Genomic DNA, 12,587 nt, shown 5'->3' with positions numbered 1-12,587 from the left:
TAGTGATACGGACCGTACACGCATGTGTACGGTCCCTATCACTATGGTGGTGCTGGCGTATGCGTACGCCATAGTGATAGGGACCGTACACACGCGTGTACGGTCCCTATCACTATGACGTACGCATACGCCAGCACCACCATAGTGATAGGGACCGTACACACGCGCATGTACGGTCCGGACTACTATGGCGTACACGTACGCGAGCACCCCCATAGTGATAGGGACCGTACACACTCGTGTGTACTGTCCGGACTACTATGGCGTACACATACGCGAGCACCCCCATAGTGATAGGGACCGTACACACGCGTGTGTACGGTCCCTATCACTATGGGGGTGCTTGCGTACATGTACGCCGTAGTGATACGGACCGTACACGCGTGTGTACGGTCCCTATCACTATGGGGGTGCTCGCGTACGTGTACGCCATAGTGATACGGACCGTACACGTGTGTGTAGGGTCCCTATCACTATGGGGGAGCTCGCGTACGTGTACGCCATAGTGATACGGACCGTACACACGCGTGTGTACGGTCCGGACTACTATGGCGTACACGTACGCAAGCACCACCATAGTGATAGGGACCCTACACACGCGTGTACGGTCCAAATCACTATGGCATACGCATTCGCCAGCACTCCCATAGTGATGGGGACCGTACACACGCATGTACGGTCCGTTGCAATGCATTTGGGATGCCCTAGGGCTGTGGAGCGCACCGTACCTGTGTTGTGACATAGGATTGACATAGGGGACACATGAGGGACAAGTATAGGGGCCTAAATGCATGCTGGTTGTCATGGAGACCGAGTTTCAGGTTTGAATTTTACATCATGTGACCAGCAGAAGTCGGTTGGAGACAATATACTTTGTTGCAATGTGTTTGTTGACATTACATCATGCTCAATTTTAAAACCATGCAAAGCCTGTCACTGGGGTAGTTTTAAAATGATTGGAGGACACGTAGGATGCAAATGTGACTGAGCCAATCACTCTGTACTCCTGTAAATGAAACAGGGCAGCAAGGAAGATCTAAGGCAGCCAGGTCCCTTGAGAGAGCACTTGCCTGCACATCCTTTCATTCCACAACACTGCTGCTGCTTGTCATTCCTCTGGCACCATGTCCAGGTCTGTGGAGAGGGCCCAGCCATTCACCATGGAGGAGAATATGGCGTTGCTGGATGTGATCCTCCCACAGTACACCATGCTGTATGGTCGACCAGGGGAGCAGGTGAGTGCAGACTCCACTAGCTTAAACTGTGCCCCTTTTTGTGACTGTGACTTCTGGCATTGTGTCCAGGTGTGACAGTCATGCAGGGTTCTTCATAGTGGTTCCCAGGGGGGGGAAGGGCTCATGTCTCCCATGCAGAGCATGCTGTAGTTCCTGTGTGCACAACGCACTAGCATGGTGCTTACTGTGACGATCACTGCATGGTGCATGCCGCTTTCGGACTGCCTAATCCTCCTGGCAATGTTGTTTCTACAGTCCTGATGTGAGTCTGTGCTCCCCCCAGGGTGACAGGTGCCAGTACCCACAGATGTGTGTCTGTTCAGTGTACCTGTGGTGAGAGTGTCCGAATGATGTGGTCGTCCCCTGGACATTGGTGTGTGTGTGTGAGTCCCCTGTCATGTGGGTGTGTGCATATGTGGAGTGTTGCACCCCAGCTGCATGTGGGATGGATACACCCTGCCCATCTGATGTGTGCAGGGAGCTGTGCTGGATGTCTGCCGTGCTGAGACAGCCCCACATCTGTGACACCCCCAGTCTAGTGGCACATGTGCAGAGTGAGGTTTGTAGCGGCAGTTGTCAATGCCAGGTGATTGTTCAGTGCCTGTGTGTGTCTGTGTACTCTGCTGAGGTAGCGTAAGTGGGCTGGGGCATGTGACTGCTTAGGGGTACTGTTCAGATTCCTGTTGTAGCTTGGGATGCACAGTGTGAGCCTGCATCATTGATTGTGTTGCACCCCTCATGCCACCTGTGTACTTTCAATGGCACCTACTGCATTTGCCCATTCCCAGGAGGATGATGTCACTATGACAAAGGTGCAATGAGTTGGCTGCATACTATGGCCAGTTCAAACATGCATGATTTGTAATATGTGTGTCTCTGTATCATTGATAAGGTGGATTGATGTATTGTATCTTTTGCATCCTCACAGGTAGGCGTCTGTGCCAAGGGGGAGATCTGGAAGCAAGCCGTCAGTGCCGTGAGGGGGACGGATGGTCGGAAGCGGCGCCTCGCCCAGGTGAGGAAACGCTGGCAGGACATCCGGTGCTGGACACGGAGGATCGCACGGGTCCTGCTGGGGGACTCACCTGAGAGCCACAAAAACCGTGGGCGCCGGCGTCTGACCCACATCCATAAGCGTGTGCTGGCGGTGGTCTTCCCCGACTTGGACAGGCGTTTACTGGAGAAGCAGCAGCAGGAAGGGGGTAGGTACATGTGTGTTTGTTGTGTGTGACCAGCTTTTTGAAGTGCGCAGTTGCATGGATACACTGCCAGGGTTTAAATGTGCAGTGCATATCCTGTTCCCCAAAGTGAAGCGGTGCTGTTCTTCCTGCCTTCCCCTCCTTGCCATGTGTTCCCTGGTCTGTGTGTAGTCACTCTTGCACAAGGTCATCTAGGCTGGCAGTTACTCCAAGTGCCCAATGCTTGCAACATCATGTATGGGGGTGGTGTGTAACAGGTTTTTGCACGTTGCCTGTGCCCTGGCCAGTTCTGTCATTGTGGGGTCCATGTTAGTTGGCACTGATGCTGAGTCCCAACATGGGAGTGTGTGTTTCATGTGTACTGCCTTACTGCCTGCATGTCGAATGTTGTGCCCTTTGACATGATGTGCTTGAGTGTGAGATATGCATAGTGCAGGGATGGTGGCTTGTGTTCCAGTCATATCCATCCAGGGCCATGGAGTAGTGTGGCCACTACAGTCCCCTGGGGCACCTTTTCCTAGGTATCATGTGTGTCATCTGACAATGTGGACATTCTCTGTGTCTTCAGCATAGTTTGGGCCATGTGGCATAGTACCCTGGCCTCATTTGTATTCATGTATACTGTGCTACTTGTGTCCACTGTACAGGGTGACCTAATTTAGCTGGTGCATACTCACAGGGGCCAGTGCCTGTGTGTCTTGGTACAACTATCTGATGATGGTTGTTTGTCAGTGATATATGTGGACAGGCGCACAAGGGGTAGTTTGTGTGCGATCAGGATTAATTGCAGGCCATGTGTTTTCATCCCAGACTAAGAGGTGTAAGTACTTCCTCTGTCTCAATCCCATTGTCTCAGGTAGGGGGGGGGGGGTTGGTGCGGGCAAGGCCTACATGTCCGAACCTGAAGTCTCCTTGCTCGGTCTGGCCAGTGTGTGATGTTTGTGTGGCCAAACACTCAAGGTGGAGTGCCCCAGTCATGTTGGCCATGGTTTTCAGTATTACCTTTGCAGCATGTCCCAAGAGTTGATAGACATCGTTCCTGCTCATCCCTTTCTTGCCTACACTGTGTGTCGCTGATGCTGTGCTAGATTGTCCCCAGAGCCTGGCTCCTCTGTACAATTTGATATCAAGTTATTTGCTATTGTGTCATGCTCTCCATATTTTAACAGTGTCTGATTTCTCCTGTCTCTTCACCTTGCCCACAGCATCATCGGGGGACTACGAGGGAGACACTGGCACGGACCGTGAGGAGGGAGCGAGCACCAGTGCCAGCAGTGCTGAGTTGGCTGGCATATCGAGTGGCACGGAGGCCGACGGGAGTGTAGCGGAGGACCTGTCCAGTCAAACCACCACCGACTATGACGCAGACGGGTCCGAGGCTGAGCACTCCATGGGGGCGGAGGCTGATCCCACAGCTGACACCAGCACTCCATCACTACCCGCCCCCTCCATTCCGATCACCGGCCTCCCACTTGCTCGTGTCCCTTCCCGCCGTGCTAGGTCACCACGTGTCTCCTTCTTGCCAGGCACCGCACCCCCTGCCCCTGTCTCCACTGCTGCCACCAATGCCGAGTCTGTGGACATCCTGCGGCAGTTGCAGGTTGGTCAGACTGCGATGCTTAATGTCCTCCATGACCACAGCCGAGTGCTCAACCAGATGGAGGCATACATGGAGGGCATTTCAGCTGCGCAGTCTGACCAACGCAACTTGCTGAGGTCCATAGACTCGACACTGACTGCAGCAGTGGGTCTCCTGCAGCGCTACGTCCCCCCCCTACCCCTGAACCATCCACACTTCCCACTCCCATGCCTGTCCAAAGCACAGCCAGACGTCCCCATGCACGCACACCACCAGACACAGGCACCACACCACCAGGGAAGGCAAAGCGCACACCTCCTGGCACGCACACACAGGGTGAAGTAGGCACACCCACTGGGTCAGGGGGGAAACAGAAGACACGCAGCCAGAGTGGGAGTCCACATTCCTCACGACCACCACCCTCCAAATCCACTCCCCTCAGCTCTCCTGGCCAGGATTCCACCAAAGACTCCTTCATGGCCGCTCTGTCCCTGAGCCCCAAAGTGACACCACCCCGCAAGCGGTCAAAGGAGTCCCCGGTCAGGGTGGTTGAGTCCCCCCCCCTGTCCACACCCTCCCCCGGTAGAGCTGCGACCCATCCCTGCGACCCTCCCCCCCTCCTTGGGGCCTGTGGTTCCTTCGGGTGCAGGGGAGACGCTGGGCGACCTGGCAGTAGTATGCAGCGCCATGCTCGAATCCACCTTTGGCGCTGCCCCACCCCCTGTGTTGGAGTCGTCCGTCCCTGCACCCACAACACCTACCCTTGCCCCTCCTGTCCCTGCGGTGCCTGGTCCTTCCCCCCCACATGATGCCCCCCACCTGTGGATGACAAGGTAGTCTGAACTGTGAAGGCAAGCTAGGGGACACGCATCCCAATGTGTCCCCCACCTGGATTGGAAATATGGACTGCCCTATGGGCCTTGTGCATATGGAACTCTTCATACAATTCATTTTAGAACATTGCTGAATAAAGCTATTTTATTTTCCTTGGCACACTACTGCTTTTCTGGCATTGCTGTTGGTGGTGCTGCTCCATGATTTGGGGAGGCGATAATGTGTTAGGTGTCTGGGATATGTTGTAGTGTGCTGTTCGTGGGGTGGACCCTGTTATCTGTGTGCCATCACACGGTATTTGCTATCAAACTTTGCTCATGTAAGCTGTTATTGCATGGTGACATTGTCCCAAGGTGTGTACCTTCCTCTGTGGACCCTGACATCTTCCCTGCAGGGTGTTGTGAAGACATTTGTGTAGTGCTGTGTCTACATTTGTTGGGTGTGTGACGGACCCCTTCAACTTTGGCCATGCATGCTGGCCAAGGTCTCCACCTGCATCATTTGTGTCATCCTTGGGGGTCACTGTACTTGTGACTGGAGTATGTTGACAGGACTTCATGTGTACATATTCCGTTTTCCGCACTATGCATGTGTGTACTCCCAGCCTCGCACACATGTGTTTCGTGTTCTGCTGGGTCTTTGAGCACCTGCCTGACAATTGTGGCCATTGTATCTGTGTGCACTCAACCCCTTTCTTTCCATGGGCACAGCTGGGGGGACTCTGCACCCACCCCTCCTGTGTCTGGGCACTGCTGGGAGTGATAGGCACACACCCCTCCTGTGTCTGGGCACTGCTGGGAGGACTCTGCACCCACCCCTCCTGCATCTGGGCACTGCTGGGAGTGATAGGCACACACCCCTCCTGTGTCTGGGCACTGCTGGGAGGACTCTACACACACCCCTTCTGTGTCTGGGCACTGCTGGGTGGACTCTGTACACACCCCTCCTGTGTCTGGGCACTGCTGGGAGGACTCTGCACACACCCCTCTTGCGTCTGGGCACTGCTGGAGTGATAGGCACACACCCCTCCTGTGTCTGGGCACTGCTGGGAGGACTCTTCACCCACCCCTCCTGCGTCTGGGCACTGCTGGGAGTGATAGGCACACACCCCTCCTGTGTCTGGGCACTGCTGGGTGGACTCTGCACCCACCCCTCCTGCGTCTGGGCACTGCTGGGAGTGATAGGCACACACCCCTCCTGTGTCTGGGCACTGCTGGGAGGACTCTGCACACACCCCTCCTATGTCTGGGCACTGCTGGGAGTGATAGGCACACACCCCTCCTATGTCTGGGCACTGCTGGGAGGACTCTGCACACACCCCTCCTGTGTCTGGGCACTGCTGGGAGGACTCTGCACCCACCCCTCCTGCGTCTGGGCACTGCTGGGAGTGATAGGCACACACCCCTCCTGTGTTTGGGCACTGCTGGGAGGACTCTGCACCCATCCCTCCTGCGTCTGGGCACTGCGGCGAGTGATAGGCACACACCCCTCCTGTGTCTGGGCACTGCTGGGAGTGATAGGCACACACCCCTCCTGTGTCTGGGCACTGCTGGGAGGACTCTGCACACACCCCTCCTGTGTCTGGGCACTGCTGGGAGGACTCTGCACCCACCCCTCCTGCGTCTGGGCACTGCTGGGAGTGATAGGCACACACCCCTCCTGTGTCTGGGCACTGCTGGGAGGACTCTGCACCCACCCCTCCTGCGTCTGGGCACTGCTGGGAGTGATAGGCACACACCCCTCCTGTGTCTGGGCACTGCTGGGAGGACTCTGCACACACCCCTCCTATGTCTGGGCACTGATGGGAGGACTCTGCACACACCCCTCCTGTGTCTGGGCACTGCTGGGAGGACTCTGCACCCACCCCTCCTGCGTCTGGGCACTGCTGGGAGTGATAGGCACACACCCCTCCTGTGTCTGGGCACTGCTGGGAGTGATAGGCACACACCCCTCCTGTGTCTGGGCACTGCTGGGAGGACTCTGCACACACCCCTCCTGTGTCTGGCCACTGCTGGGTGGACTCTGTACACTCCTCCTGTGTCTGGGCACTGCTGGGAGGACTCTGCACACACCCCTCCTGCGTCTGGGCACTGCTGGGAGTGATAGGCACACACCCCTCCTGTGTCCGGGCACTGCTGGGAGGACTCTGCACCCACCCCTCCTGCATCTGGGCACTGCTGGGAGTGATAGGCACACACCCCTCCTGTGTCTGGGCACTGCTGGGAGGACTCTGCACACACCCCTCCTGTGTCTGGGCACTGCTGGGTGGACTCTGTACACACCCCTCCTGTGTCTGGGCACTGCTGGGAGGACTCTGCACCCACCCCTCCTGCGTCTGGGCACTGCTGGGAGTGATAGGCACACACCCCTCCTGTGTCTGGGCACTGCTGGGAGGACTCTGCACAAACCCCTCCTATGTCTGGGCACTGCTGGGAGTGATAGGCACACACCCCTCCTATGTCTGGGCACTGCTGGGAGGACTCTGCACACACCCCTCCTGTGTCTGGGCACTGCTGGGAGAACTCTGCACCCACCCCTCCTGCGTCTGGGCACTGCTGGGAGTGATAGGCACACACCCCTCCTGTGTCTGGGCATGTACGGTCGGGACATACACGGGTGTGGGTATGCTCCATTCATACACGGGTGTGGGTACGCTCTGTACATACACTGGTGGGGTGTGGGTACGCTCCATTCATACACGGGTGGGGGTACACTCCATTCATACACGGGTGTGGGTGCGCTCCATTCATACACGGGTGTGGGTACGCTCCGTACATACAGTGGTGGGGTGTGGGGACGCTCCATTCATACACGGGTGTGGGTACGCTCCGTACATACACTGGTGGGGTGTGGGTACGCTCCATTCATACACGGGTGTGGGTACGCTCCATACATACACTGGTGGGGTGTGGGTACGCTCCATTCATACACGGGTGTGGGTACGCTCTGTACATACACTGGTGGGGTGTGGGTACGCTCCATTCATACACGGGTGTGGGTGTGCTCCATTCATACACGGGTGTGGGTACGCTCCGTACATACACTGGTGGGGTGTGGGTACGCTCCATTCATACACGGGTGTGGGTACGCTCCGTACATACACTGGTGGGGTGTGGGTACGCTCCATTCATACACGGGTGTGGGTACGCTCTGTACATACACTGGTGGGGTGTGGGTACGCTCCATTCATACACGGGTGGGGGTACGCTCCATTCATACACGGGTGTGGGTATGCTCCGTACATACACTGGTGGGGTGTGGGTACGCTCCATTCATACACAGGTGTGGGTACGCTCCGTACATACACTGGTGGGGTGTGGGTACGTTCCATTCATACACGGGTGTGGGTGCGCTCCGTACATACACTGGTGGGGTGTGGGTACGCTCCATTCATACACGGGTGTGGGTGTGCTCCATTCATACACGGGTGTGGGTACGCTCCGTACATACACTGGTGGGGTGTGGGTATGCTCCATTCATACACGGGTGTGGGTACGCTCCATACATACACTGGTGGGGTGTGGGTATGCTCCATTCATACACGGTTGTGGGTACGCTCCGTACATACACTGGTGGGGTGTGGGTACGCTCCATTCATACACGGGTGGGGGTATGCTCCATTCATACACGGGTGTGGGTACGCTCCGTACATACACTGGTGGGGTGTGGGTACGCTCCATTCATACACAGGTGTGGGTACACTCCATACATACACTGGTGGGGTGTGGGTACGCTCCATTCATACACGGGTGTGGGTGCGCTCCATTCATACACGGGTGTGGGTATGCTCCGTACATACACTGGTGGGGTGTGGGTACGCTCCATTCATACACGGGTGTGGGTACGCTCCGTACATACACTGGTGGGTTGTGGGTACGCTCCATTCATACACGGGTGTGGGTACGCTCCGTACATACACTGGTGGGGTGTGGGTACGCTCCATTCATACACTGGTGGGGGTACGCTCCATTCATACACGCGTGTGGGTACGCTCCGTACATACACTTGTGGGGTGTGGGTATGCTCCAGTCATACACAGGTGTGGGTACGCTCTGTACATACACTGGTGGGGTGTGGGTACGCTCCATTCATACACGGGTGTGGGTGCGCTCCATTCATACACGGGTGTGGGTACGCTCCGTACATACACTGGTGGCATGTGGGTACGCTCCATTCATACACGGGTGGGGGTACGCTCCGTACATTCCCGTACCCATGATTTGCAGGCCTGGGTACGTACCGTACCCAAGCCTTACGAGGGTGGGTACGGCCCGTACCACGCCCACCACTACGTCACCCCAACAATGGCGGTACGGCCCGTACCCACGTTCTAATGACCTGGGTACGGGCCGTACCAGCATTGTTGGGGTGATGTGGGGGTACGTGTGGTACGACCCGTACCAACGCTCTGAGGGCCTGGATACGGTGCAGACCCCCAATGGGGTGCCGTAGGGGTACGCACTGTACCCAGCCCTTCAGAGCGTGGGTACGGGTCGTACCACGCGTACCCCTACATCACCCCAACAATGCTGGTACGGTCCGTCCCCAGGCCTTTAGAACGTGGGTACGGGCCGTACCGCCATTGTTGGGGTGACGTAGTGGTGGGCGCGGTACGGCCCGTACCCACGCTCTTAAGGCCTGGGTACGGAACGTACAGGTATTGTTGTGTTGCCGGTTCGCGTCAACATCCACTTCCGTTGTGGCGGACGCTTGCGTTGCCGGACACGCCCTCACCCCCTCGAGGTAACCAGGTCCTGCAGGTCAGGTATGTCCAGGGCATGTGTAATTTGAGACTTGTGTGGGGGTTATGTGTCCTGCCCCTGCCCCCCCTTTGCCCCTGGGTGTTATTCTGACCTTCTGCGGCGTCTGCGTCGGTGCCTGTAGAGCAGGTGGACTGCTATGAGGGCTGGGATGCCACGTAGGTTCGGGTCCAGGGCTGTCCGTCGCGTACAGGTGCTCCTTGTGCGCGTCGTCCTGATTTCCCGGCAGTTTTTGGCAGCCGGAAAATATAATCCATGCGGGGTGACGTCGGTGCGGATCGTACTTCCTGGTTCGTGGACCGCAGCCTGAATGCGTCCCAACGTCACGTCGGAGCATTCCCGGATCACATTCGTATGTATATTTTCGTCGGTCGATGTTTTTTACGATTCGTACGGAAATGGTGTTTCCGTGGGAATCATACTTCCATGTTTGTAAGGTTTGTTTCCCGGGTACGAGTCGGACGGAAAAAATGCTCCGACCGACGGTTCGTACCCGGATTCTCCAGGATCCGAATCGGCACCTAAATGTATGTAATAATGTTTTTGTTAATAAATAATTTATAAATACAAATATTTATTTGTTTAAAAATTATTTTTCTATTTTATTTGTTTTAATATTTGCAGGTACTTGTTATAAGTATTTAACATTATAATATGTTTTTATTTGTTGCACTGACTGGAGCGGGAATAGTTCATTTTATCCCTCCGCGATCCAACACTACCCTTACTGTTGCACTCATTGGAGCGGGAATAGTAATTTTTACCCCTTAGCTATCCAAAACCTTCCCTACTATTGCACTCACTGGAGTGGGGATAGTATTTTTCACCCCTCCGCTATCTAACACTTTCCCTACTGTTGCACTTATTGGAGTGGGAATAGTAATTTTTATCTTGCCACTATCCAACACTTTCCTTACTGTTGCACTCATTGGAGTGGGAAAAGTAATGTTTACTCCTCCGCTAGCCAACACTTTCCCCACTGTTGCACTGACTGGAGTGGAAATTTTAAGTTTAAAGAGTTATATATAGTTTAATGTTTTAATTTATAAAAGAATGTTTTTTAAAAATATATTTTATGTTATTGGTATAAGCATATGTATATATTTATTTGTTGCATATTTTAAGTTAAGTTTGTTATATTTGTTAAAATGTATATTAAATCTAATTTACTTTTAAAATTAATGATATTCTTTAATATATTTAATATGTATTAATTTATTATATAGATGTATATAAAAAACAATATTTTGTACAACTATATTTATGACCTCGATATTTTTTTGGCTATATTTTTGTACTTGCCAGTATAAGTATAGTATATAGGATATTTTCACATCCATATTTTGTTCACAATATTTTTGTATTGGGATATTTTAAGTGTACCCTTTAATGACATACCTACCCCTTTCAAAGTATGCTACACCAGTTTAACAGGACTGACTTTTTGAAGCAGTTTCTGACCTAATAGTTTCCTGATAAAAATCGGCATCCACATTTGAACAATCATATGGAATCCTTAAAAATTGTCCAAATGGCAAACTGCCTTTTGTTTTGTGTGGATGGTGGCTCCCTGATTTTGTAGAAGAGTGACGTATACAATTTGTCTTAGTGTGCCAAATCTTCAAGATCAAGGAAATTGAAATTCACCATACTTTTCTTTATTGTGAATTTGAGATAGTTACTTATTTACATCTAACTCTATATGAGACTCATTGAAATGTTCAATAGTGGCCAATATATCGGCAATAGGATGCTTCGGTGGGTCATCACCAAATATTTTATCTTCCAATTGGATTGGATTTAAGACAATATTCCTAGGTTTGGCGCGAACAATGCACTCATAATCTTCTACTTCACTTGGATATAGAAGATTTCTTTAAAGAGACTATAACGTTTTTGACCTGTTTATGACTATTTTACTGTATTCTGTAATCAAAGTTCTGGCTGTTTGTGAAGAAAGTTAACTGGCTAAGAGTCCTTTTAATAACATCTAGAGAGTCTTCACTGCACTGAATACATAAATGTGATGCTAACATGCTTGAAAATATATTTATTGTTTTATGTAGTTCAACCATTAAGTGGGTCGCACACCGCTCGTCTTACTAGCAAGTAGCCCCATAGGATTCTGGACAATGAAGTAGCAGCGGCGAGTACACCTATGCTACGAGTGTTAAATAAATGCCATCCCTGGACACGTGTTTCGAGGTAGTTGCCTCTCGTCAGCAGGGAGCAGGTCTGTATGTGGGGTGCCGGTAGACTGCCAAGTATACAAGGTTAAATACCTTTCACGGCGCGCGGGTGCGGGATCCTGACTCGTCAGCCAATCGCTCGAGGGAGCTTTAAATTCAACCATTAAGTGGGTCGCACACCGCTCGTCTTACTAGCAAGTAGCCCCATAGGATTCTGGACAATGAAGTAGCAGCGGCGAGTACACCTATGCTACGAGTGTTAAATAAATGCCATCCCTGGACACGTGTTTCGAGGTAGTTGCCTCTCGTCAGCAGGGAGCAGGTCTGTATGTGGGGTGCCGGTAGACTGCCAAGTATACAAGGTTAAATACCTTTCACGGCGCGCGGGTGCGGGATCCTGACTCGTCAGCCAATCGCTCGAGGGAGCTTTAAATTCAACCATTAAGTGGGTCGCACACCGCTCGTCTTACTAGCAAGTAGCCCCATAGGATTCTGGACAATGAAGTAGCAGCGGCGAGTACACCTATGCTACGAGTGTTAAATAAATGCCATCCCTGGACACGTGTTTCGAGGTAGTTGCCTCTCGTCAGCAGGGAGCAGGTCTGTATGTGGGGTGCCGGTAGACTGCCAAGTATACAAGGTTAAATACCTTTCACGGCGCGCGGGTGCGGGATCCTGACTCGTCAGCCAATCGCTCGAGGGAGCTTTAAATTCAACCATTAAGTGGGTCGCACACCGCTCGTCTTACTAGCAAGTAGCCCCATAGGATTCTGGACAATGAAGTAGCAGCG

This window comes from Triturus cristatus, chromosome 11 (genome assembly GCF_964204655.1).
Source record: "Triturus cristatus chromosome 11, aTriCri1.1, whole genome shotgun sequence".
NCBI lineage: Eukaryota > Metazoa > Chordata > Amphibia > Caudata > Salamandridae > Triturus > Triturus cristatus.
The sequence above is the reverse complement of the archived record's forward strand: the minus strand, read 5'-3'. Positions refer to the sequence as shown.